We start from the raw sequence: 23443 nt of genomic DNA on the forward strand, positions 1-23443 counted from the left end.
TACACTGATGGAGCTTTGGTGATGAAAGCTGCAGACCAGAAGATGGTCTCTGTATTTCCTCAGCACACTTTCCTCATTGTACACGGTTTTAGTTCCCCAGCCACCAGGAACTCATTCCCCCCTCCTTCTCCCCCAGAGAATCCTTTTATATAAAAGACAAGTATAAGTACTATTTGTATTCTGTCTTTTAAAACCACAGAATGCTGGTCTGGCATGGTGGCTCACGCCTGTAATCCCAGCACTCTGGGAGGCCTAGGAGGGTAGATCACTTGAAGTCAAGAGTTCGAGACCAACCTGGCCAACATGGTGAAACCCCGTTTCTACTAAAAAAATACAAAAATTAGCCTGGTATGGTGGCCCGCACCTGTACTCCCAGATACTTGGGAGGCTGAGGCAGGAGAATTGCTTGAACTCAAGAGACAGAGGCTGCATTGAGCTGAGATCATGCCACTACACTCCAGCCTGGGTGACAGAGACAGACTGTCTCAAGAGAATTAAAAAAAAACAAACAACAACAAAAACTCCACGGAACGCATATTGAGGTATGTAATGTAAATTGTAATTAAGAAAAGTGTTAAATCAGCTTAAAATTATGTATACAGTAGCACTAATGTATTATTTTACCTTTCCATTTGAATTATGAATAAATTATTTTAGCATTTTTGCAGATTTGCACTTAACTTTTCAAATATAACTAAATCTTTATACTTTGCAGATGAAGGGGATACTTTCTTTTTTAAATCAAAAACAGTGGAATCTGTCAAGGTAGGGGGAAGTAACTACAATTTTGGAAAGATAAAATGTTTCAAAAATGTAAATGCCATAGACCAGAACACATAGTGAATTAGGTTTTTCATAGGGATATACCACAGGTGTCTTTAAACTCTGATAATGTAACTTGCTCACTTTAGTTTACTTGTGAAAAAAATGTAGATAATATCATATAATATAGAGTTGCTATGAGGATTATATAAAATGATATGTGCAAAGAGCCTGGCAGGAGACCCAGCACGTAGTGAACATTCAATTAATATTAGTTCCTTTTACTTTTTCCTGTGTAAAGATGGGCTTCGCTTAACACATTCTGATTCTGCAAAAGTGGCTTAAATATTCTTTGGAGACAAAGATCGCAGCTTTTTGCAGACAGCTTAAAACCCTCAAATACCCAGAGTGAACACCAACCAAAAATAAAATAAGTTAAAGTCAGTGTGAAAATTGTAAACATAGATTTAAATTATTTTCTTTACAAAGCCTGCAGAAAATATGTTACATGTGGTAATGAAAAAGAAGGTGAAAAGCTGTCGCAACTCAGACAACAATTCTGTGGAGTCTCTATCCCTCAATGTGTCCATCTTCCTTACAGGTATAAAAATAATGAAAACAAAGAATATAGTAAAGGGCTCAGAGCTCTTCCTCTCAACACTCATTATTCTGACATGAAAGCAGCTATTTGTAAAGTAATGCCTAGAATTCCTGTTGGTTTATAATTAGAATGAATAACATTCTGTTATCCTCCTTTTATTGAAAATCAAGGGGAAATCAAATTTTAAGCAGCAGCTATGAGGATGGAAATGCTTAATCTCCAAAGGATTTATAATTATTGCCTCTTATTTCACAGTACTGGGAGCTGAAGGCAACCTATATCCAAATGAAAAGAAGACAAACAGCATACATAAAAATTGGATGAACTACCCAACAAGAAAATGTTCTTACATTGATTCATTTCCAATCATTTTCTTGAGGCTTTGAAATGGTCCTCAACTTACCAGAAACAGCAAGCCTTCCACATTTGAAACACAACAAGGTAATCTAGACTATGTAGCTAGCTAATGAAGAACAGTAAGTAAATGACACTGACAATAGCCTACATTTGTAGAAATAAAGCACTTTCCTATCCATTATCTCATTTGATCCTCAATAGCTGTGTGACATTGGTAAGGCAGGTGTTTCTTATTATCTCCATTTTACTCCTGAGGAAACTGAGGCTCAGCAGGTTATATAGGAGATAGTAAAGCTAGGAAGTAGGAATGAGAAAAGGATGGGAAAGGGGAAATGTTGACTCAATGGGAAGGAAAAGATGGGCAACAATGATTTTAGAATGCCAAGAGTTCTCCATGGGGACGGGGCAGTATATAATAAATGCAATTTTCTGGTCAGGCGCTGTGGCTCACACCTGTAATCCCAGCACTTTGGGAGGCCGAGGCAGGAGGATCACTTGAGGTCAGGAATTCCAGACCAGCCTGGCCAACGTGGTGAAAACCCGTCTTTACTAAAAATACAAAAAAATTAGCCAGGCGTGGTGGCAGGCGTCTGTAGTCCCAGCTACTTGGGAGACTGAGGCAGACGAATTGCTTGAACCCAGGAGGCAGAGGCTGCAGTGAGCTGAGATCATGCCACTGCACTACAGCCTGGGCAACAGAGCGAGACTCTGTCTCCAAAAATAAATAAATAAATAAATGCAATTTTTTTAGCAGAGTAGGAGTAGATAAGACACCAGTGGCCGGGCGCGGTGGCTCAAGCCTGTAATCCCAGCACTTTGGGAGGCCGAGACGGGCGGATCACGAGGTCAGGAGATCGAGACCATCCTGGCTAACACAGTGAAACCCCATCTCTACTAAAAAATACAAAAAAATAGCCGGGCGAGGTGGCGGGCGCCTGTAGTCCCAGCTACTCGGGAGGCTGAGGCAGGAGAATGGCTCAAACCCGGGAGGCGGAGCTTGCAGTGAGCTGAGATCCAGCCACTGCACTTCAGCCTGGGCAACAGAGCCAGACTCCGTCTAAAAAAAAAAAAAAAAAGACACCAGTGACCCTCTCTGCTTGCATGCAATCTTGTGTTCCTGGGCTTGAGCCTGGCATGGTTTGCAGCTGGGTACAAGAACACAAGCAATGTGATTCATTCTGGCACTACTTAAAGTACATCTCAGATGTAAAAACAAAGGAGAATATGCCACCAACCTGGTTTATTTGGGTGAATATAAAAAGGAGATTACTCAAAGCTTTAAAAAAAATTTCTTAATGGGCTGTGTTTCTTACCCCACCCTTAGGGAGTGTTGGCTAGGAAGACTTATGTATTGTATTAGGTAGCATGAAAGGTGGGGAAAAACAGAGTAGGGCAACCCAAAGTCAAAATCAACAACCTTTATGAATCTGAGCCATGGACTCTTTGCCTAAAGGGGATGAGGGAGGAACCAAGTTTCCACCCTGTTAATGCAGAAATGAGAGCAATTGTTGATAGAAAAAGGAAAATTTTTTCCTCTCCTCCCCTCCCCAGAAAAAAGCATGATTAAATAACGACAGTTTCCACCCCAAGTCCCCATAGCCTAATTAGAAAGTAAAAATGGTGTGCTTTTAAAAACATATACACAATTCATATATAAAACAACAGAGTAGGGTGTTTCCCTCCAAACTTGGGTCTAGTGTAATTACACACAGTAATTAACAACGAATTTGTAACCAGTCCTGTTGGCTCTGTTCAGGTGCCAAGTGTGGTAGTCCAGTGGATCATCAGCTACGGGTGTAGATCCCTAATCTAAAGGCACTGAAACCTCTGGATGATGAGTGATGGATTCCAAATGATTGCATAGACTTGAGGGAAAAGAATAAGGCTTTGGGACTGAAAAAGAGCCAGACACCTGGGTTACTTTCTTGATGCCAAATGTCATCCCTCTGGTCCACAGACCTCTTTTGGACAGAATCAAATGCAAGCACATGCAGTAAAGCACAGACTCAGCCCAGCACTTAACTCTCTGCCAGCCTGAGATTAGGCCTGAGGACATCAGTCTCAGCCAGAAGAGAAGGAGTGCCAGAAAGCTTGAATTTGGCCTGCCATCCTGTGTTTGCTGGGACTTGTAGCATCAGTATTGGTGCTGGATGGCAAATTCCTGTAGGCCTATGTGTGAGGTTGAACAGAATTATTTGCTTAATGAAGGCTTTGGGTAATGGATTATGGTCCCATGGTGATCAAACCATTTCGGCTATTCCCACACATAGGGATCACATCACCATCAATGAAACCAGGCTAGCTTGAAATTAAAATGTAGACCAGGCCGGGCACAGTGGCTCACGCCTGTAATCCCAGCACTTTGGGAGGCCGAGGTGGGAGGATCACGAGGTCAGGATATCGAGACCATCCTGGCTAACATGGTGAAACCCCATCTCTACTAAAAAAGACAAAAAAATTAGCCGGGTATGGTGGTGGGCGCCTGTAGTCCCAGCTACTCAGGAGGCTGAGGCAGGAGAATGGCGTGAACCCGGGAGGCGGAGCTTGCAGTGAGCCGAGATCCCACTACTGCACTCCAGCCTGGGCAACAGAGCAAGACTCCATCTCAAAAAAAAAAAAAAAAAAAAAAAAAAAAAGATGTAGACCAAATCTACCCTTGGCCTGCTCAAAGCTGGGTGACTTTATCCACCTCTCTTCTCTCAACATGCTCCACCTTCCCTGCCTTCCTCCTACCCTCCACACTAGCAAAGCCCAAACCCTCTTTGCTGCCTCTGCCTATCCAATAATCTCTCTCAGTAAACTGGTTATCTGAAGTGAGGTCTTGCCCCGCTCCAACAGATGTTCATTGAGTCTTAACTATGGGACAGACAATATGCTATGTACAAGAAATACAAATACATATTTTTTAAAAATGTGCTCCTCAGCCTTGATGAAAAGAGCCATATAATTCACTCAAAAATACGTACCGAGCCTTCTGCTGTGGGCAGGACATAATGCTGGGCATGTCAGAGGGCACAGAGACTAAGAATACACATTGTCTCCCTCAAGAAATCCCCTGAAATCAAGGAAAGACTTAGAGGCAAGAGAGGAAGAGCTGTGTAGTGGAAAGAACCATAACGTATTGCCCAGTTAGTGTAAAAGCTTCTAATTGCTCTCTTTGCTTCTACTTTTGTCTCCTGTAATAATAATAGCAATAATAATTAATATAATACAAATCCATGCGCCATCCAGGAGCCAGAGTTTTCTTTGTAATACATAAATCAGATCATGCTATGTCCAGCTTAAAACCTCCCAAAGGCTTCCTTTGGTGCATAAAATAGAATCCAGACTCCTTCACTGTGACTGACAAGGCACTGTATGACTGGCCCCTGCCTGCCTCTCCATCTTACCCACTTCAGACACATTGGCTGCTTTTCTGTCTCTCAGATATTCCTGCCTCCAAGCTTTTATCTTTGTAGTACCCTCTAGCTAAAATGATTTTCTTCCAGATTTTTGTTTGGCTGGCCTCATTTCATCACTCAGGACTCAGTTCAAATGTCCCTTCTTCAGAGACGCTTTCACTGACAAGCTTGTATAAGAAACTCCTCCTCAGTCACTCTATGGCTATTTTCTTTTCTTCATGACACATGTTGCTATCAGAAACTATCTTCATTTTTTTGTTGTTTGTGGTTTTTGTCTGTTTGTTTAATGGAAAACTCAAACTTAACAAATCCAAAATTCGCACTACTGATCTCTGCCTTCTCTAAAATTTCTTGATCTCATTCCTCCCCATCTCACCTAAAGGCAGCTCTATTCTTCCAATTCCTCCAATGGTTCGGATTAAAAATCCAGGAGTCACCCTGGACTGCTTTCTTTCTGTACAATCCATCTGGAAAACCTAATCTTCAACATGTTCTACCTTCAACATGTCACACTTCTTCCAGTCTACCCCACTCTCTCCTTCATCTTTGACCTGTACTAACCTTCTAGCTGGTCTCTCTGCTGCCCCCTTACTCCCACATTGTTTATTTTCGACAGAGCAGTCAGGATGGCCTTTTAAAAATGAGTAGTCTGGCCAGGCATGGTGGCTTACGCCTGTAATTCCAGAACTCTAGGAGGGCGAGGCAGATGACTCACTTGAGGTCAGGAGCTCAAGACCAGCCTGACCAACATGGTGAAACTCCGTCTTTACTAAAAAAAAAAAAAAATTAAAAAAAATACAAAATTAGCCAGGCATGGTGGTGCATGCCTGTAATCCCAGCTACTTGGGAGGTTGAGACAGAAGAATCGCTTGAACCCGGGAGGCAGAGGTTGCAGTGAGCTGAGATCGTGCCATTGCACTCCAGCCTGGGCAACAAGAGTGATACTCCATCTCAAAAAAAAAAAAGAGTAGTCATGTCATTTCCCTCCCCAACACTTTCCATTTGGGCTGGGCATGGTGGCTCATGCCTGTAAATCCCAGCACTTTGGGACGTTGAGATGGGAGGATCACTTGAGGCCAGGAGTTTGAGACCAGCCTGGTCAACATAGTGAGACCCCATCTGTATATATTTTTTTTAATTTAAAACTTGGTATATAAAAAACCTTTCCATTGGCTATCTCACTCAGTAAAAGCCAATGTCCAGTATATAGGTCTGTCAGGTCCAATATAGTAGCCACTAGCCACTTGCAGCTACTGAGCACTTAAAACGTGGCTACTTCAAATTGAGAAGTGCTATAAATGTCAAATGCATACTGAAATTCAAATAATATTTTTAAAAGAATGAAAAACACTCATTATTCATTTTACATTGATTACATGTTGAAATGTTAATTTTTTAATATGTTGGGCTGAACAAAATATGTTATCAAATTAATCTAACCTGTTCCCTTTTCATTTTTTAATGTGGCTATTAGAAAATTCAAAATTAGGCTGGGCGCGGTGGCTCAAGCCTGTAATCCCAGCACTTTGGGAGGCCGAGACGGGCGGATCACAAGGTCAGGAGATCGAGACCATCCTGGCTAACACGGTGAAACCCCGTCTCTACTAAAAAATACAAAAAACCAGCCAGGCAAGGTGGCGGGCACCTGTAGTCCCAGCTACTCGGGAGGCTGAGGCAGGAGAATGGCAGAAACCCAGGAGACGGAGCTTGCAGAGAGCTGAGATCCAGCCACTGCACTCCAGCCTGGGCAAGAGAGTGAGACTCTGCCTCAAAAAAAAAAAAAAAAAAAGAAAAGAAAATTCAAAATTATATCTGTGACTCACCTATCATAATGTGGCTTGCATTATATTTCTATGGGACAGCACCGATAGTATGTATTTATTAGTATGTAGTTATTAGACCAAATGAAGTCATCTAGTGAGTGAGAGTAGACAAAGAACAGGTCTAAGGGTAGAATTCTGAGGGTCCTCCAAAATTAAGAAGCCAAGTAAGAGAAACCATTAAAAAGATTGAGACAGTACCCAATAAAGTCAGTGAAGATTTTGATAGAAGACTCAGACATCTCTATTTGAGCTCACCACATTTTAAGTGCTCAGACTTGAGAGGATGATATCCTAGAAATCAAGTGAAGAAAATGTATCAAGGAGTCAGTGATCAATTGTTTCAAGTGAGATAAGGACTAAGAACTGACAATTCCCTTTGACAATGTGGAACTCACTGGAGACACTGACGGGGCTGTTTTGGTGGAATGGTGTAGATAAAAGTCTACTTAGAGTTATTGAAGAGAGAATAAGACAGCATAAATGGATACTACAAGTATGGACAATACTTTGAAGAAGTTTTGTTATAAAGAAGATAAAAATGCAAAGGTAGCTGCAGGGAAGCTTGAGATCAAGGGAAAGTATTTTAATATAGAAATAAAGCATGTTTATATACTGATGGACATAAATTGATCAGGAAGAAGAGAGAGCCTTGGCTGGGCGCCATGGCATATGCCTGTAATCCCAGCACTTTAGGAGGCCGAGGCGGGTAGATCATTTGAGGTCAGGAGTTTGAGACCAGCCTGGCTAACATGGCGAAACCCCGTCTCTACTAAAAATACAAAAATTATCCAGGAGTGGTGGTGCATGTAATCTCAGCTGTAATCTCAGCTACCTGGGAGGCTGAGGCAGGAAAATCTCTTGAACTCGGGAGGTGGAGGTTGCAGTGAGCCAAGATCGCGCCACTGCACTCCAGCCTGGGTGACAGAGCGAGATTCCATCTCAAAACAAAAACAAAAACAAAACGGGAAGAGAGAGCCTCTCCAAAATGGCTAGAGTAAAACTGCTAGAGTGCTCTCCTTGAGTACATGTGAGATCCTGGGACCTAGTGTACAATAGGAGGGCTGTGCCTTGGACGGACCCATGGACAGTTCCTCAGAGGACAGAATGGATGAGGGGACACAGGCAAAGATACAAGCAGATTTGGAGGAAGTGATGGGAACCACATGTGGAAGGTCTCTTCTGATTTTTTTTTCTTTCTTTTTTTTTTTTTTTTTTTTTGCCGTGTAAAAGAAACGAAGGCCGTCAGCTGAGAATAAAGAACTAAGAGGTGGCAAAAGTTTGAGGAGAGAGCAGAAAGTTTGATATCATGTTTGTGAAGCAAGAATTCACAAACTCTTTGAATGAATTAGAATTGCTGGGCCCACTTATATTTGGGGGCTCATGAGTTTAAAGTGATACCAAGCAGTAGATTGGGTACTTTCCTCCAGCCAAGTTCAGCAACCAGAAAACAGATGCAGAGTAAGAAAAGGGCTGCAAATAACTAGGACTGGGGGTTTTCCAAAGAAGGAAAAAAACACGAAAGAGGCTCCAGGGAGTTACAGTTGTATAAAGTGAGTGATGATTATGATAGACTATAAGATCTAGATGGATAAGGAGGTAAGGATACACGGGATGTAAAGGAGAGTGAAAGACGGTAGGACAAATTCAGTGTTAGGTCAAAGGATTTTTAAGGATGTGAGGGACAGTGAGTTGGAAAGATATGAGGTGGTGGGCCTAGTATAGAATGCTTGAGATTGAGATTTTGATCTATGGCTATACCACCCTGAACATGCCTGATCTTGCCTGATCTCAGAAACTAAGCAGGGTTGGACCTGGTTAGTTCCTGGATGGGAGATGGAGATTATGGAAGACGAGGAATTATTGACAAGGACAAAGTTGAGGGGAGGTTATGAATGGCTCATTCCATGAGCATCAGTGGCTGAGGTTGGAAGAGAATGAAATCATATAGGAGAAGAGATCAAGGGACTCAGATGCCAGAGAGTGCTGAAATGATCATCTAGGAATTGTGACAGACATATTGTCACAAACAATGAGGATGAGCTGGGAGCTTACATCTTCAAGGAACGTGAAAAGTAACCCAAAGTCAGCAGATGACTGCAATAAGAAAGAGTAGCTGGTAATGATGTCTAAATTTCACACCAAGGGAGAAGAGAACTTGGTCTGATAGGAGCAATAAAAACCAGGGCGACATCTCCCCACCTCTAAGTCCAGAATTCTACTCAAATTCACATTCCAAATATAGGCTATGTGTTTCTGATCTCACAAGAGTCATACTCTATCCTAAAGGAAGATGGAATGGTTATAGGCTTCCTGCTTTAACTTAAAGGAGTGTGGGACAGAAAACAAGCACCACTCAACCAGGCTACAAGAAAGCAGGACTCAGAGGTCCAGGTTTCAGTTAAAAAAAATAATGTGTAGGAGACACTAAGAGAAGAGGCTGAGAACATGAGGATTTTTGCCGATGATGGGCCACAGAGCATGGAAAACGGGTGGAAGTGGGAAATGGGCAATGGGGTCAGAATAGAGAATAAACAGATAGGATGTAGATCTAGACTATTAGGAATGACCTCATAGTTTGGAATATGAGATAAAGAGAGTGGTGAGACTGTCCTGGATTGTCTCTTAGGCAGATTGTGGTAGAAAGGCTGTGAGTGTTGGGGCATGAGGGATGAGGGTCATGCCAGAACCTTGCCAGGGCTCTGGGGCCCTTGAAACTTTGGTGTCATCTTCACCACTTCCTCAGACCTAGGATGAATGGCTCCCCCATTAAACCTTGCCCCCTAGCAGATGTGAAAACCCCTAACCTGAGCCAGCTTATACTTTCATAAAGAATTTTACTAAATCCTGAAGGAAAACATAAGATGAAATAACACAGAAAAGACAAAATATCAACATTCCAAATATGGGTTTCTGATGCCAGAAGAGTCTTGCCCTGTCTCCAAATAAGCTAGTGTGACTATATACTTCATGACTTAACTCAAAAGGAAATACTTATTAATTGTTGAGACAGAGGCATTGCATAATCCCAGTGTGGGGAAGATGTTTTGAAAAGGCATCTTTAAACCATTCCCAGGCATTGACCCATATGCACAGCTGTTCCTGTATAGGACTTTCTTCACATTAACCACAACAATAAAAACACATAAAAATCAGCCCAAGGGTAAATGTTTCCTAATGGTTAGAAAAATAACATTTTACCTGATACTGTGAATGAGAGATTTTCAGGTCACGTTTATTGAGAACTAGCAAGATGAGTCAGCAGCTAAGATCTGTGGAAATGCTCTTAATGACTTTTACAATTGTTTCCTTAATAATGGACTCTTAATAAGCAGGTCGATGTTAATTACATGGAAGTATTCTAAAAAGCATATTGAAACCTGATTTTAACCCATTCACTCAAGGCTTAAAGTTGTACTTTGGATTTTGTTTTTTTTCTTCCCTCCCCAATAGAATATCATCTATCAGAAGGAAATGTTTAAGCCAGGGGATGAAGTTTAAAATATAAAATTAATAAGGAGAAGAAAATGTAAGGCTATGTAGGCCCAAAGTCACAATCTTTCTGCCACTCACTGACCTTATTACCCATGGTTCATTTGGCAAATGATCACGGAGATTGGGTAATATGCTTTGCTACCTGTTGGAGTTAGTGATGATTACAATGCCATTCTTAGCCCTGAAGGGGCTCACTCTCTGGTTGAGGAAAATAAACACCTTAGCAAACACAATACAATATTGATATTTTGTATACAGGGCAGAGCAGAAAATGGAACGTTTGAAGTGGGTCTTGAAGGATGAGCAGAAGCTTGTTAGAGAAGGAAAGTGTGCCAAGCAGAAAGAAGAGTATGTAGGTGTGATGCAGACTGGCAAACTGGAGAAGCATGAGCAGTTCTGTGGGGCAGGACTACAGGATCTGAAAGCAAGGAGAAGAAACTGCCCATTACAGAAGCATCCAAATTATTACTTCTATGCTACCATTGCACCATTGTCACCAACCTCCTCTCCCAGTCTTCACAATCAACCCAAATACAGTCATTTTGCACAAGAAATCCAAGCACAACAAGCATAGTAAGGTTTTTTTTAAAGATTATTGAAGTTCTGGAAGCCATGAGGAAGGGTCTCACAGCATAAACGTCAGCACTGTACCACTCTCTCATTCCCTTGGCCTTCCTCACCTCCTCACTGCCCATCCAACCCAGGCCCAAATATGCAGAATTTGTCTGCAGTTTTGCTATTTTCCAACAACCAGAGGTTAATAAACATCAGGCAACACCCAAAATAAGGGTGACTCCCTTAAAGGAACTTTCTTACAATCTGGTATGAAAATCAAAGCTTTTTCCTCTGATTTTACTTCTAAAACACACTTTTAATCCTATCGCTTCCATTTTTTAAATCCTTCAATGGCTTACTCTGGCCAAAAGAATAAAATCCAAACTTTAGCAGTCTTGCACTCTCAGCCCCAATCTAAATGCTAACCCCCCTTTCCTTTTACAGCTTCCCCAGGCTCAGTTGTGTAAACTATATCCCACTGAAGCCCTCCCTCCTGTTTCTTGGACAGGGCCTATATTTTTTCCCATGGGGCTTTGTTCATTTAGTACTGTCTCTGGGATTCTTGTCCCCATTTATCCACTTGTGAAAATTCTAATCCTCCTTGTACAATGTATCCATCTTATTCAAGCAGGGTTTCTCAACCTAGGTACTACTGACATTTTACGCTGGCCAAGTCTTTGTTGTAGGGAGTTGTCTTATGCATTGAAAACTGCTTAGCAGCATCTCTGACCTCTACTCACTAGATGCCAGTACCAACGCTCACCCTCACTATCCATCTATCCATTGTCATAACCATTAAAAATATCTCCAAATATTGCCAAATGTCCTGTGGGCTTGAAAATTGCCCCTGGTTGAGAAACACTGCTCTCTAATGTGTTTTCTGGTTACTTCCAGTGCGAAATCATTTCTCCCCACTCACTACTCCACCACACTTTGCAACTGTTAAAAACCCCTATAACTAAAGCAACAAGAGCAGCAATAAGCAGCAACAACTAAAGCAACAAGAGCAGAATAATATTTAATGCCATCCCCTTTGTTTCTGTTGGTTACTTCTATGTCTGACCCCTTCCAATGGGTTTGTAAGCTGTTTGAGAGAAGGATGAAGTCCTGGTGCCTCTAGACCCCAGCACAGCGTCTTACCATAGTAGGTCATAGTTTGAATTGATTTGATAAAGCTGTTCTCTTCATCTATTTGTCTTCTGACTAGCCATTTGATGGCCACATCAGTTGGAAGATCGAGAAGCTAAAAATTATTGAAATGCTTTTTTGCAAGGTTTTGTTCGCATCTGGGAAGTTACAAGAAACACTAAGAACAGGGTGTGGTAGTTCATGCCTGTAATCTCAGCATTTTGGGAGGCCAAGGCAGGCAAATCACTTGAGGTCAGGAGCTTGAGACCAGCCTGGCCAACAAGGTGAAATGCCATCTCTACTAAAAATACAAAAAAAAAAAATATATTACCCAGGCACGGTGGCAGGTGCCTGTAAGCCTAGCTACTCCGGAGGCTGAGGCAGGAGAATCACTTGAACCTGGGAGGCGGAGGTTGCCGTGAGCCGAGATTGCACCACTGCACTGCAGCCTGGGCGACAGAGCCCTATAGCCTGGGCAACAGAGACAGGAAGGATGGAAGGACGGAAGGCAGGAAGGCAGGAAGGCAGGAAGGCAGGCACGGATCTGGAGGATCTGGAGAGGGTCTTTTTGTTTGCTTGTTTAATCTTCACACTACTGAATGAATGGTTTGTAGTTGAGTAAATATTAGCTTTCAGACTCAGTTTGGGTTGAAACAGTAATGTGGCTCATTTCAATTTAGTTTGAGTCAGTTTGCAGACAATGGGCTTTTAGGTTTAAAATATAAAGTAGTGGTCCAAACCATAAAACATAGCATTTCAGTACATACAGGTAGATAACATTCCGATTGTCTCATTGGTGTAGTTTCCAATTGCTGAAATTGCCTGAAAGTTCCTCAAGGACATGAACACATCTGACATTTCTCCTCTCTCCCGTAGCACCTGCTAGTAAATGTTTTTGAATTAAGAAGTTGAAAACTTTCCAATGAAGGGAAACAATTCTATCGACCTGGAATGCTTCAGGAACTAGGTTTAAAGGTAATTTCCAGAAGTTGTGGTGTAGTATGGCAAAGCTTGCTGGAGGCTTATCCCCGTATTTATTTTGCCTTTCTTCCTTGGGGACAGAGTTGAGATTTTGTAACTGGGCTCTCTGTCATTCAAAATAAAAGATTTTATTTCCTAGTTCTTTTGCAGTAAGATGGAGACATGTAACTGAGTTTGGCTAAGAAGATACAGGTCAAAATATTATGTTGGACATCTGAAAAGGGTGCTTTAATGATGCTTATTCAACTGGGAAGGGTGATTTTTACCCTTCAGCAATTCCTTATTTCTTTTTTTTCTGGCATGCATCTCACATGTAATGACTGAAATTCCTGCAGCCATCTCAGATTATGAGTGAACTTGACTATGGAAGCCATGTCCTAGGATGGTGATGCAAAATGAAAAAAAACTGGGATCCTGGTGATACTATGGGGCTGTCATACTTGTACCAAGTTACCTATCTGTGGATTTCCTTTACTCACTTTAAATGCACTATTATTTTGGACTTCTGTGAGGTTTTTTTTTTTTTTTTTCAAAACAGAGTCTTTTTTTTTTTTTTTTTTCAAAGCAGTGTCTTGCTCTGCCACCAAAGCTGGAGTGTAGTGGTATACAAGAACCTTGAACTTTTAGGCCTAAGCAATCTTCCCACCCCAGCCTCCTAAGTAGTTAGGACTACAAGCACACATTATTATGACTAGCTATTTTTTTTTTTATTTTTGTAGAGACAAGGTCTTGCTATGTTGCCCAAGCTGGTCCCAAACTCCTGGCCTCAAGTGATCCCCCTACCTCAGCCTCCCAAAGTGCTGGGAATAGCCGGGCGCAGTGGCTCACACCTGTAATCCCAGCACTCTGGGAGGTCAAGGTGGGTGGGTCACTTGAGGTCAGGAGTTCGAGACCAGCCTGATCAACATGGTGAAACCCAGTCTCTACTACAAATACAAAAAATTAGCTGGGCGTTGTGGCGGGTGCCTGTAATGCTAGCTAATGGGGAGGCTGAGGCAGAAGAATTGCTTGAACCCAGGAGGCAGAGGTTGCAGTGAGCCGAGACCATGCCAAAGTTGGGATTATAGGCATGAGACAACATGCCCAGCCTGGATTTTTGTGTTTATATGCAGCTATACCTAATTCTAATTGATGCATATTTAATTGTAATTCAACAATTTTTTATGCCTTCTATGTGGTAGATCAATGGTTCTCAACAAAAAGTACATGTCACAAAAACCTTTATATTTTCAGAAAATACAAATGTTCATGCCATACTTGAGAGTTTTTCAATCAAAATTTACATGGTGGTCCTCTGGCATGAATTGTGTGACAAATATAAATTATATTTTTCAACAAATTAGATGTTAGATGACATACATTCAGTTATATATAGTATATACTGTGTGTGTGGCAAGAGAGAGAGATTTTTATAGTATTCCCTTATATTCTTTTTTATCCTTGTAAGATTGGTAGAAATGTCCCTTTTCATTCTTGATTTTAGCAATTCCTCTTTTTTTCCTGGTTAGTCTAGTTAAAGCATTGTTAATTTTGTTGATCTTTTCAAGGAACCACATTTTGGTTTCATCAGCTTTCTCAATTGTTTTTATTTATATTCTATGTTTTCCTATTCTGTATTGCTTTTATTTTATTCTAGTTCTGCCCTAACTTTTGTTGTTTCCTTTCTGCTACTTAGTTTGAGTTTAGTTTTTTCTTTGTTAAGTGTCTTAAGATAGAAATTTAGGTTGTCGATTTGATTTTTCTTTTTTTAAAATACAGGCACTTATAGCTATAAATTTCCCTCTAAGCACTGCTTTAGCTGCATCATGAATATATTTTTAAGGTCCTACAGAGAATTCTGATGTGCACACTTGGTGAGAATAAACTGTATTTCTTTGCCACTATAAGGTTTCTGTTTTTTTCAGTTTCCCAGCATGACTGCTGAACTTCTTCATAGACAAAGGTTTTTTTATAAAGCAAAATACTTTGGCTTGGGTTTGGTTAGATATTGCAGAAAGACTCTTGCTTGCAGCTCAAAAATTTTTTTCATAGCCTAATATAAAAGTCAAGGATGTGTTTGCTTTACTTGATTTTCTCTAAGAAGGGAAGACTTCCTGGATTACAGGGACCCTTCTTTAAGGGCCCTTTCGGCTGGAAGTTTTACTTTCTGCCTGTATTTTTACTATGCATATTTTTGGCAGCCCTAAAACAATGTTTATGTCCATTCATCTGATAGTGAAAGCTTACTGTGCTACCTAAGTCCTTTCTCTTGGTCTGTGTACTTTCCTATGTGCCTTGCTTTTTCCACAATTTGGCAGCATTATCACTTACTCCACGTGACAAGTGACATCATTGCTATAATGAGAATTCCAAGCAGCACCACTGGATCAAAGCCCATCTGTGTGCCTGCTCCCACACTTGACAAAACAAATTCCAAATTCATTCAGCATGCCGGTGCCATTTAGTCACTGTGACATATCCTAAATTTTGGACTCTGTGCAAAAACCAATCTGTGCCCACAAAATTAATCATGGAACACATTTTATGACGTTTGACAACAACTTAAAAGGTTCTCATCTCTGGCAGTTGCCTCTGCCAATCTGCAAGTATGTGCACGACAAATCCTGAACAATACATTGGGTGGCTGAAAATACATTGTGCAGGATGCACGCCCTGAAGAGAGCCAGAGTAAGTCCAACCAATCCTGAAGTCTTTCTCAGGGACAACTAAGCCAGACTGCTGCCTTGTGAAGGAAGGATGATGGCCCCAGGTACACACAGAAAGCCAAAGAAAAGGCAACAGCTCATGTGCCAGTAGATGCTGAGAACATTGGCACAATCGGCTGTGTTGGCAGGACCAAGAGTTTGCAATGGCTAATTTAAGCGACAAGATCCTGGCAAACCGATTTATATAGGGCAAGGGTGCGTCAGGAAGATGCCAGAAAAATACATCAATCTGTGCCTTTACATGTACTACAGAGTGATGATGAAACAAGTGACATTAAAAAAGTCAACCCTTACACTTTAATAGAATCTGCAACTCATCCTACAAGGAAAAGGAGGGTTTATGTTAGATCTCTGGAACTCACAGATGGGTTTCTATGTTCTGATCCGAGATCTGTGATAAAATTTCCCTTCAAAGGTGCTCCTAAAGAGATTTTCCCATACTGTTATGTTTAGTTAATTAGGCCAAGTGTTTTTATGTATTGTTTAAATTATTTTAAAATGCAGGCTCTTTAACATTTGACAATATCATTCACTTCAAATAAAAGAATAAATTTATTCAAAATTTTACTTTGCTTAGTACATCAGAGGAATTCTGTTAAAAAAAGAAGATTGAGACTTTAATTTTACTGTTAGAAGTCTTTACTTGAGAGTAATGTTCTACCCTGCAATGACATAACTGTTTCAAATAGCTATTTTATGTAGTAGTGCCTATTTGTGTTACAGTTCAACAGGCAATGGAATAGTAAAACACTCCACTTGGAGCATGTTGCTTCTCCATATTACTTTCCATTTTCCTAGCTTCCCTTTAGACAGCCTTCTACCCCCACTGTTCCCCACCCACTCCTTTTTTCACTTAGTACGTTGTATTTGCAATGTCTCGGGTTAAGAAAGCTTTTATACCTTGGCAGCCTACTTAGGGTTTTCATTTGTTATACAAAGACTAAATTTCCATAATTTAGCTTTCACTGGGATTTGTCTAGACCCAAACATCCTATTCCAATTTTAAAGTTCCTCTACATCTCTGAGGCAGGAAGTAGTATGAGGAAGCAACAGGTGAAGAGGAGTTCTTCCACACAAAGAGCAATTCTTGATTAGGAGAATTGGTGATTTAATAACCTGGCAGAGGCATAAAAGGAAAACCAGCTTTCCCTGGTTCATGCTCCTAATGGCCTCCTTTGAGATGCAGGACAGCAATCCATATTCTCTTCTTTAAAATGAGGGAGCTGGACTCTCTAGGTCTTTCCCAATGCTAATACTCTTGAATTTTCAATTAACGAGGAACATTTTGGGATTCTCTCCTTACACAATAGTTGATTCTTTTGTTTATTTTGTATGTTAAGTACCAGTGGGCTGTTGGTTAATGTGAGGCATATTTTTTCCTCTCAGAAGTAGTTTCCAAAACTTTTTTCTTCCTTACCTATGCCTAAAATAATTGATATAAAATTTAAAATCAGCTAGAAATGCTGCCCTTTATGCAACAGCTATATATTCTTTTATAATGAAAATCATTTTCTCAATAATTTGTCTCTGCAGTTTTATAAAGAAACCGAATTTTAGTAGAAAAAGGCCCTAGAAATAATCTTTTAAATCCTGAACACAGGTCCCTGTGTCAGGCTAGCTGTGTCAGAATCACTAGAGATTTTTTAAAATACAGATTCCCAGAGCCTTCTCCTAAGGATTCTGATTTGTTAAGTCCATGAAGTTCAAGGGAATCTGTATTTAAATAAATACATATTTATATTAATTACTTTATTGATACAGAGTCAAGTAATTTTTACATGCTGACCGATTTTTTTTAAAGAGTTAGGGTGTTGCTGTGATGCTCAGGCTGGAGTACAGTGGCTACTTACAGGCACAATCATACAGCCTCAAACTCCTGGCCTCCATCCTCCTGCCTCAGCCTCCCAAGAACTGGGACTGCATACAGGTGGATGTCACTGCGGCTGGCTCAGACAGATCTTATTCAGTTGTCGTGCCAAATAAGGAAACAGGTCTAGAATGAGAATGTGATATTGTCCAGATCACACTATCACAAGGTGGCTTATCTATGATAAGTAACCAGCTCTCCTGACATTTAGTCCTGTGCTTTTCCCATAATGTCAGGCTGCTACGCTTATGGAATTTGCAACATTTTTCCCAAATGTATATATAATGTACTATATTAGATAGGCCAAATGCATTGCCTGCTGTACTCTAGCCCTTTCTAAGGGAAAATGTTCTGTCTCCAGACTTATCAGAGACTTGGGTGAACCACTACTTCCACTGTACCAGATAGAGTTGATTGAACCAGGGGTGAGTATCTGATCATGGGTAGCAAATCCACAGACTACAGCACAATGAGATTCAAATACCAAATAAAGCAGATTTACAAATCTATTAAATGAAAATTGTCTAATCATTAAACACTGCTTTAAACCTAATAAGTCTGTGCTTTTCAAGCATTCAAATTGTGCTTATAATGAAGTTTTCTTATTCCCCTTCCCAAGAGCAAAGATTTCAAACTGAAAACATGAGGCCAATACAAATTAAAGATTTCAAAATAAAATACATCAAATATTATCTTTAGTATTGTGATTGCTATTTATTAATTTTCATTTTTATTAAAATGTCTTTTTAAAAATGCAAACAGCATTACAGGGTTTATACTTTAAAAAAGTAAAAGTTGCTGAATATGTTGTATGCAGCTGATCCACCTTCTATATATTTCCTTTATTACATGGCTTTTTAGGTTTTTTTGGAGTTAATAATTGCTTTATTTCCTCCCATTTGCTTAGTTTTCTATGTGTCTATCACCACTTTATTCCCAAACTCTCCACTAAAATGCAGAAATGTGTTATCAATATGCTCACCCACATTGGTGAACTGCACATTTCTTTTTTTTCTTGGCAACACCTCACCTCCACTTCTGCCCTGCCCTGTGAATGGATTGCTCTCTTTGCCAGCTGCATGTCTGCTACCCAAGGCTTCCCTTCACAGTTGTGGTGGATTAATTTTACGTGTCAACTTGACTGGGCTAAGTGATGCTCAGATAGCTGGTAAAACATTATTTCTGAGTGTGTCACGAAGTTTCTAGAGCAGATTAGCATTTTAATCAGTAAACTGAGTAAAGATCACTCTCATTAATGTGAATAGACAACATCCAATCCACTGAGGGCCTGAATAGAGCAAAAAGACAGAGGAAGGGCATATTTGCCCTTTCTGTTTGAGCTCAGATATCCTTCTTCTGCCCTTGCGACTCCAGTGTTCCCAGTTCTCAGGCCTTCAGACTCAGACTTTAGTACTTACACCAGAGGCCCCTCTGGTTCTCAGGCCTTGGTTCTTCATGCTTGGACTGGAACTAAAGCATCTTTTCTGGGTCTCCCACTTGAAGACAGCAAATTATGGGATTTCTTGGCTTCTGTAGCCTCCTGAGCCAATCCCTCATAATAAATCGTTTCTATATACCTAAATATATTCTATTGGTTCTGTTCCTGTGAGGCACCCTGATACAGTAATCATTCTGAAATCACCTTGATCTCCTCTATATTTCTATATTGGATCCTCTTTTTATTGTACTACATACACCTTTATTGGCTAACTTTTTTTTTTTTTTTTTTTTGAGACAGATTCTTGCTTTGTTGCCCAGGCTGGAGTGCAGTGGTGCAATCTCAGCTCACTGCACCTCCTGGATTCAAGTGATTCTCCTGCCTCAGCCTCCTGAAGGGCTGGGATTACCACCCCTGGCTACTTTTTGTATTTTTAGTAGAGATGGGGTTTCACAGTGTTGGCCAGGCTGGTTTCAAACTCCTGACCTCAAGTGATCCACCTGTCTCAGCCACCCAAAGTGCTGGGATTACAGGCATAAGCCACCGCCCCTGGCCAGCTAACTTTTTTTCTTAAAGATGGAGTTTCACTCTGTCACCCAGGCTGGAGTGCAGTGGCACAATCATAGCTCACTGCAGCCTCAAACTCCTGGGCTCAAGTGATTCTCCCACCTCAGCCTCCTGAGTAGTTTGAACTACAGGTGTGAGCTACTGTACTTGGCTTGGCTCACTTCCTACTATTGATGGAGCATATTTTCTAATAGCTCTTGAGAAAGTATGTATGGAAGGTTAACATTTTTTAGAACTTACATGTGTAAAATATTTTTCATTATTCCTTCACACCTGATTGATACTCTGGTTGGTGTTATGGGGTGAACTGTATCTCTTCCCCTCAAAAAAAAATTAAAGTTCTAACTCCCAGAACCTCAAATGTTACTATATATGGAAATGAGGTCACTGATGATGCAACTAATTTAGGGTATGGTCATACTGAAATAGGAAGTTCTTATAAGATTTCCAGCTGACGACAGATACACATATTTATACGGATTTACATACGATAATGACAACAGAGACTGAAGCAATGCAGTTGCAGACCAAGGAACACAAAAGCCTGCCAGCAAACTACCAGAAAGTGAGGAAGAGACAAGGAAGGAATCCTCTACACTTTCAGAGAGCACATGACATCTTGACTTCTGACTTCTAGCCTCCAGAAGTGTGAGACAGTGAATATCTATTGTTTTAAGTCACCCAGTTTGTTTTATCTTGTTATGGCAGCCCTAGAAACCTAATACAGTTGGGTATAGAAATCTAGTTTGCAAATATTTTTTTCTAAAAATTTAATTGCTCTCTGTGCCTTAGCTTCCAGTACTGCTGAGGAGAAGTACAATCTTGTTCTGATTTCCAGTCCTTAGAATATAACTTTTATCCTCTCTGGAAACTTCTAGGATCTTCTACCTATTCCTGGGATTCTGAAATTTTATGATGATTACATGTGTTAATCATCCACCCGGGTGCAGTGGCTCACGCCTGTAATCCCAGCACTTTGGGAAACCAAGGTGGGCGAATCACTTGAGGACAGAAGTTTGAGGCCAGCTGGCCAAACATGGTGAAATTCCGTCTCTACTAAAGATACAAAAATTAGCAGGGTGTGGTAGTAGGTGCCTGTAATCCTAGCTACTCGGATGGCTGAGGCACAAGAATCACTCAAACCCAGGAGGCAGAGGCTGCAGTGAGCTGAGACTGCGTCACTGCATTCCAGCCTGGGTGACAGAGCGAGATTCCATCTGAAGAAGAAGAAAGAAGAAGAAGGAGAAGGAGAAGGAAGAAAGAAGAAGAAACAAATTACCAGACAGGGAAAGGAAAAGAGCCAAAAAAATCCACAATCCCAGTTCATAAGAACAGTCCTGTTCCTACCAAAGTAGAAAAACCACATAATTCACATTGGGTATGGGGTAAGGAACTTTGAAGGGTACTGTCTTAGTAGTGGTATACAATTAGCCCTACATAAATGACTGAATTGGTTCCACCTAACAACAACAAAAAAAAAATCAGACCCCAAAAGAACAAAATTGTTTTTCAAGTAAGTGAATTTTACAAAGTCTACCATTTTGTTTAAAAAAAAAAAAAAAAAGTGTCCAGGCATGCAAGAAGAAGGAAATTATGAACGGTAATGAAGAGAAAAATCAATCAATAGAAACTGTGCCAGAAATAGTGTAGATCATAGAATTAGTAGACAAGGACATTAAAACTGTCATTATAATTGTATTCTATGTGTTTAAGAAGCTACAGAAAAGATTAAGCATGTTAAAATATAAAAGATGTAAAACACACACCCACACCCAAATCAAACTGGTAGAAGCAACAACTACAATGTTTTATATGAAGAATGAACTGGACAGGATTTCAATATTAGATATTAAAAAAAGATTAATGAACATGAAAACCTAGCAATTATCCAAAAGGAAACATAAAGAAAACCTTGAAAAAAAGAAGAGCATCATTGAGCTGTGAGACAATGCCAGTTAGCTCAATATACATGTATACTATGTACATGCACACGACTCCAATAGTCACCAGTGGAGAGGAGCAAGAGAATGCAAAGAAAAAATATTTGAAGAAATAAGAGCAATGTTTGCATTTGTCTTGCTCTACCTGGTATTCCTATCAAGGCACCTGGTATATATTAGGTGCTTAATAAACATTTCTTGAACACATTTGCAGCAGAAAAAAAAGACAACAATGAGTAAGAGATAAGCACCTGAGTGTTACTGCAGGGTATTTAGGCCATCAGAGGACAAAAAAGTGGAACAATATGGAGAAAAGGCTTGGTAGAAGTGGCATGTCTTCAGCAGGGACCCATGAAATGGGTTCAACTGAGTGTCTACAAAGTTTGGAGAACAGGAGGGGATGAAGAAGGGCATTCCACACAAGAACAACATAAATGAAGATTTGGGGCCCGGCACAGTGGCCCACGCCTGTAATCCCAGCACTTGGGGAGGCCAAAGCAGGAAGACTGTTTGAGCTCAGGAGTTTGAGCCTGGGCAACATAGCAAGACCCCCCATCTCTACTAAAAATTTAAAAATTTGCCAGGCACGGTGGTGCTTGCCTGAAGTCCTCACTACTGGCAAGGCTGAGACAGGAGGCTCTCTTGAGCTGTGATCGCACCACTGCACTCCAGTCTGGACAACAGAAAGAAACTCTGTCTCTAAACAAACAAAAAGACTTGAAACCAGGAATAAATATGGTTGAAACTATCCCACCCGGACTGAAGTGGTGGTTGCACTTAGCGGTAATAAGAAATGAACTTAGCTGGATGAGTTAGGGTCAGAGTATGCAAGGCTTTAGAAATAAGAAACAGGAGAGAACCATTGAAAGTTTCTGAACAGATCTTGTGATGATGAAATCAGAATTCAAGGGGAGAAAAAAGAAGCATAGTGATGGCAGATATCCGTGATGGATTTGGAGAAGAAAATACTAAAGGTGAATGGAAAGGGTGGACCAGCGGCAACCAGGTTATTAAAACAGTCGCATCATGAAGTGTTGAAATATTGGATGTAAACACACCTACCACAGTATCAGTACAGACTAAGGGCTTGGATAAATGTTAGTCAAATCCAAATACTAAAATTCTTCTTGGTTCGCGAAAATTTCAGGAGTGGCTCAAAGAATCTGTAATGCATTAAGAATACTATTTGCTTCACAATATTTAATTTACTTAAGATTTCATAAGAATCAGCTGCTTATAAAATTGTTACTTTGTGGTGCACCAAAGCACCTTGTTCTCTCCCTCACCCAGATATGTTTTCATGCTGTTTGTACTTTCCACCCTTAAACAGATTTGGAGGGAAGATTCAAGCCGTGGATTTTTAAATTTAAAGCAATGCTGTCACAAACTGAGAACTGACATGTCATTACATATTTAATTGCCACCACATCCCAGAGTTTAAAAATTGGAAGGACCTAAGAGATAGGACCTCTCGTTGTACAGAGGCGGAAACTGAGACTGAGAGAGGGTAAGAGAACAGTCCCAGATCACAGAGCTGCTAATGGGCAAGGTGGGACTAGAATCCAGGCTTGACTCCTCTACGTGGAGCCAAGGGTTCGAAGCGATTCGGATAAGGGAAGCCCGAGGCAGGGAACGAGAGTCATGAAAGCAGCTCTTTCCAACCCTAGGAGGCCGGGGAACCTCGCCACCGCGGAAGGAGCGGAGCCAGGCCAACCTCAAAAGCCGCAAGTCCAGGTACCCTTACCCTGATGGCCCCGGCGACACCCTCGGCCACCCTCCTGATCTCGCGATACTAGCCGGTACTCACTTTTCCGGCTTCCTCTAGG

At 40.8% G+C, this 23443-nt stretch overlaps 1 long non-coding RNA gene across 2 annotated transcripts in view; it reads left to right on the forward strand.

The window, feature by feature from the left end:
• The window catches only part of LOC105463282 (uncharacterized), a 38716-nt gene extending 25595 nt beyond the window's left edge, over positions 1-13121 (forward strand). For both annotated transcript variants that reach the window (XR_011610739.1, XR_011610740.1), the window contains exons 3-4: positions 1619-1804; positions 12996-13121. This is a non-coding gene — a long non-coding RNA (uncharacterized lncRNA). The remainder of the gene's footprint in view (positions 1-1618; positions 1805-12995) is intronic.
• Positions 13122-23443: the final 10322 nt, after the last annotated feature.

This window comes from Macaca nemestrina, chromosome 12, assembly GCF_043159975.1.
Source record: "Macaca nemestrina isolate mMacNem1 chromosome 12, mMacNem.hap1, whole genome shotgun sequence".
Lineage (NCBI taxonomy): Eukaryota > Metazoa > Chordata > Mammalia > Primates > Cercopithecidae > Macaca > Macaca nemestrina.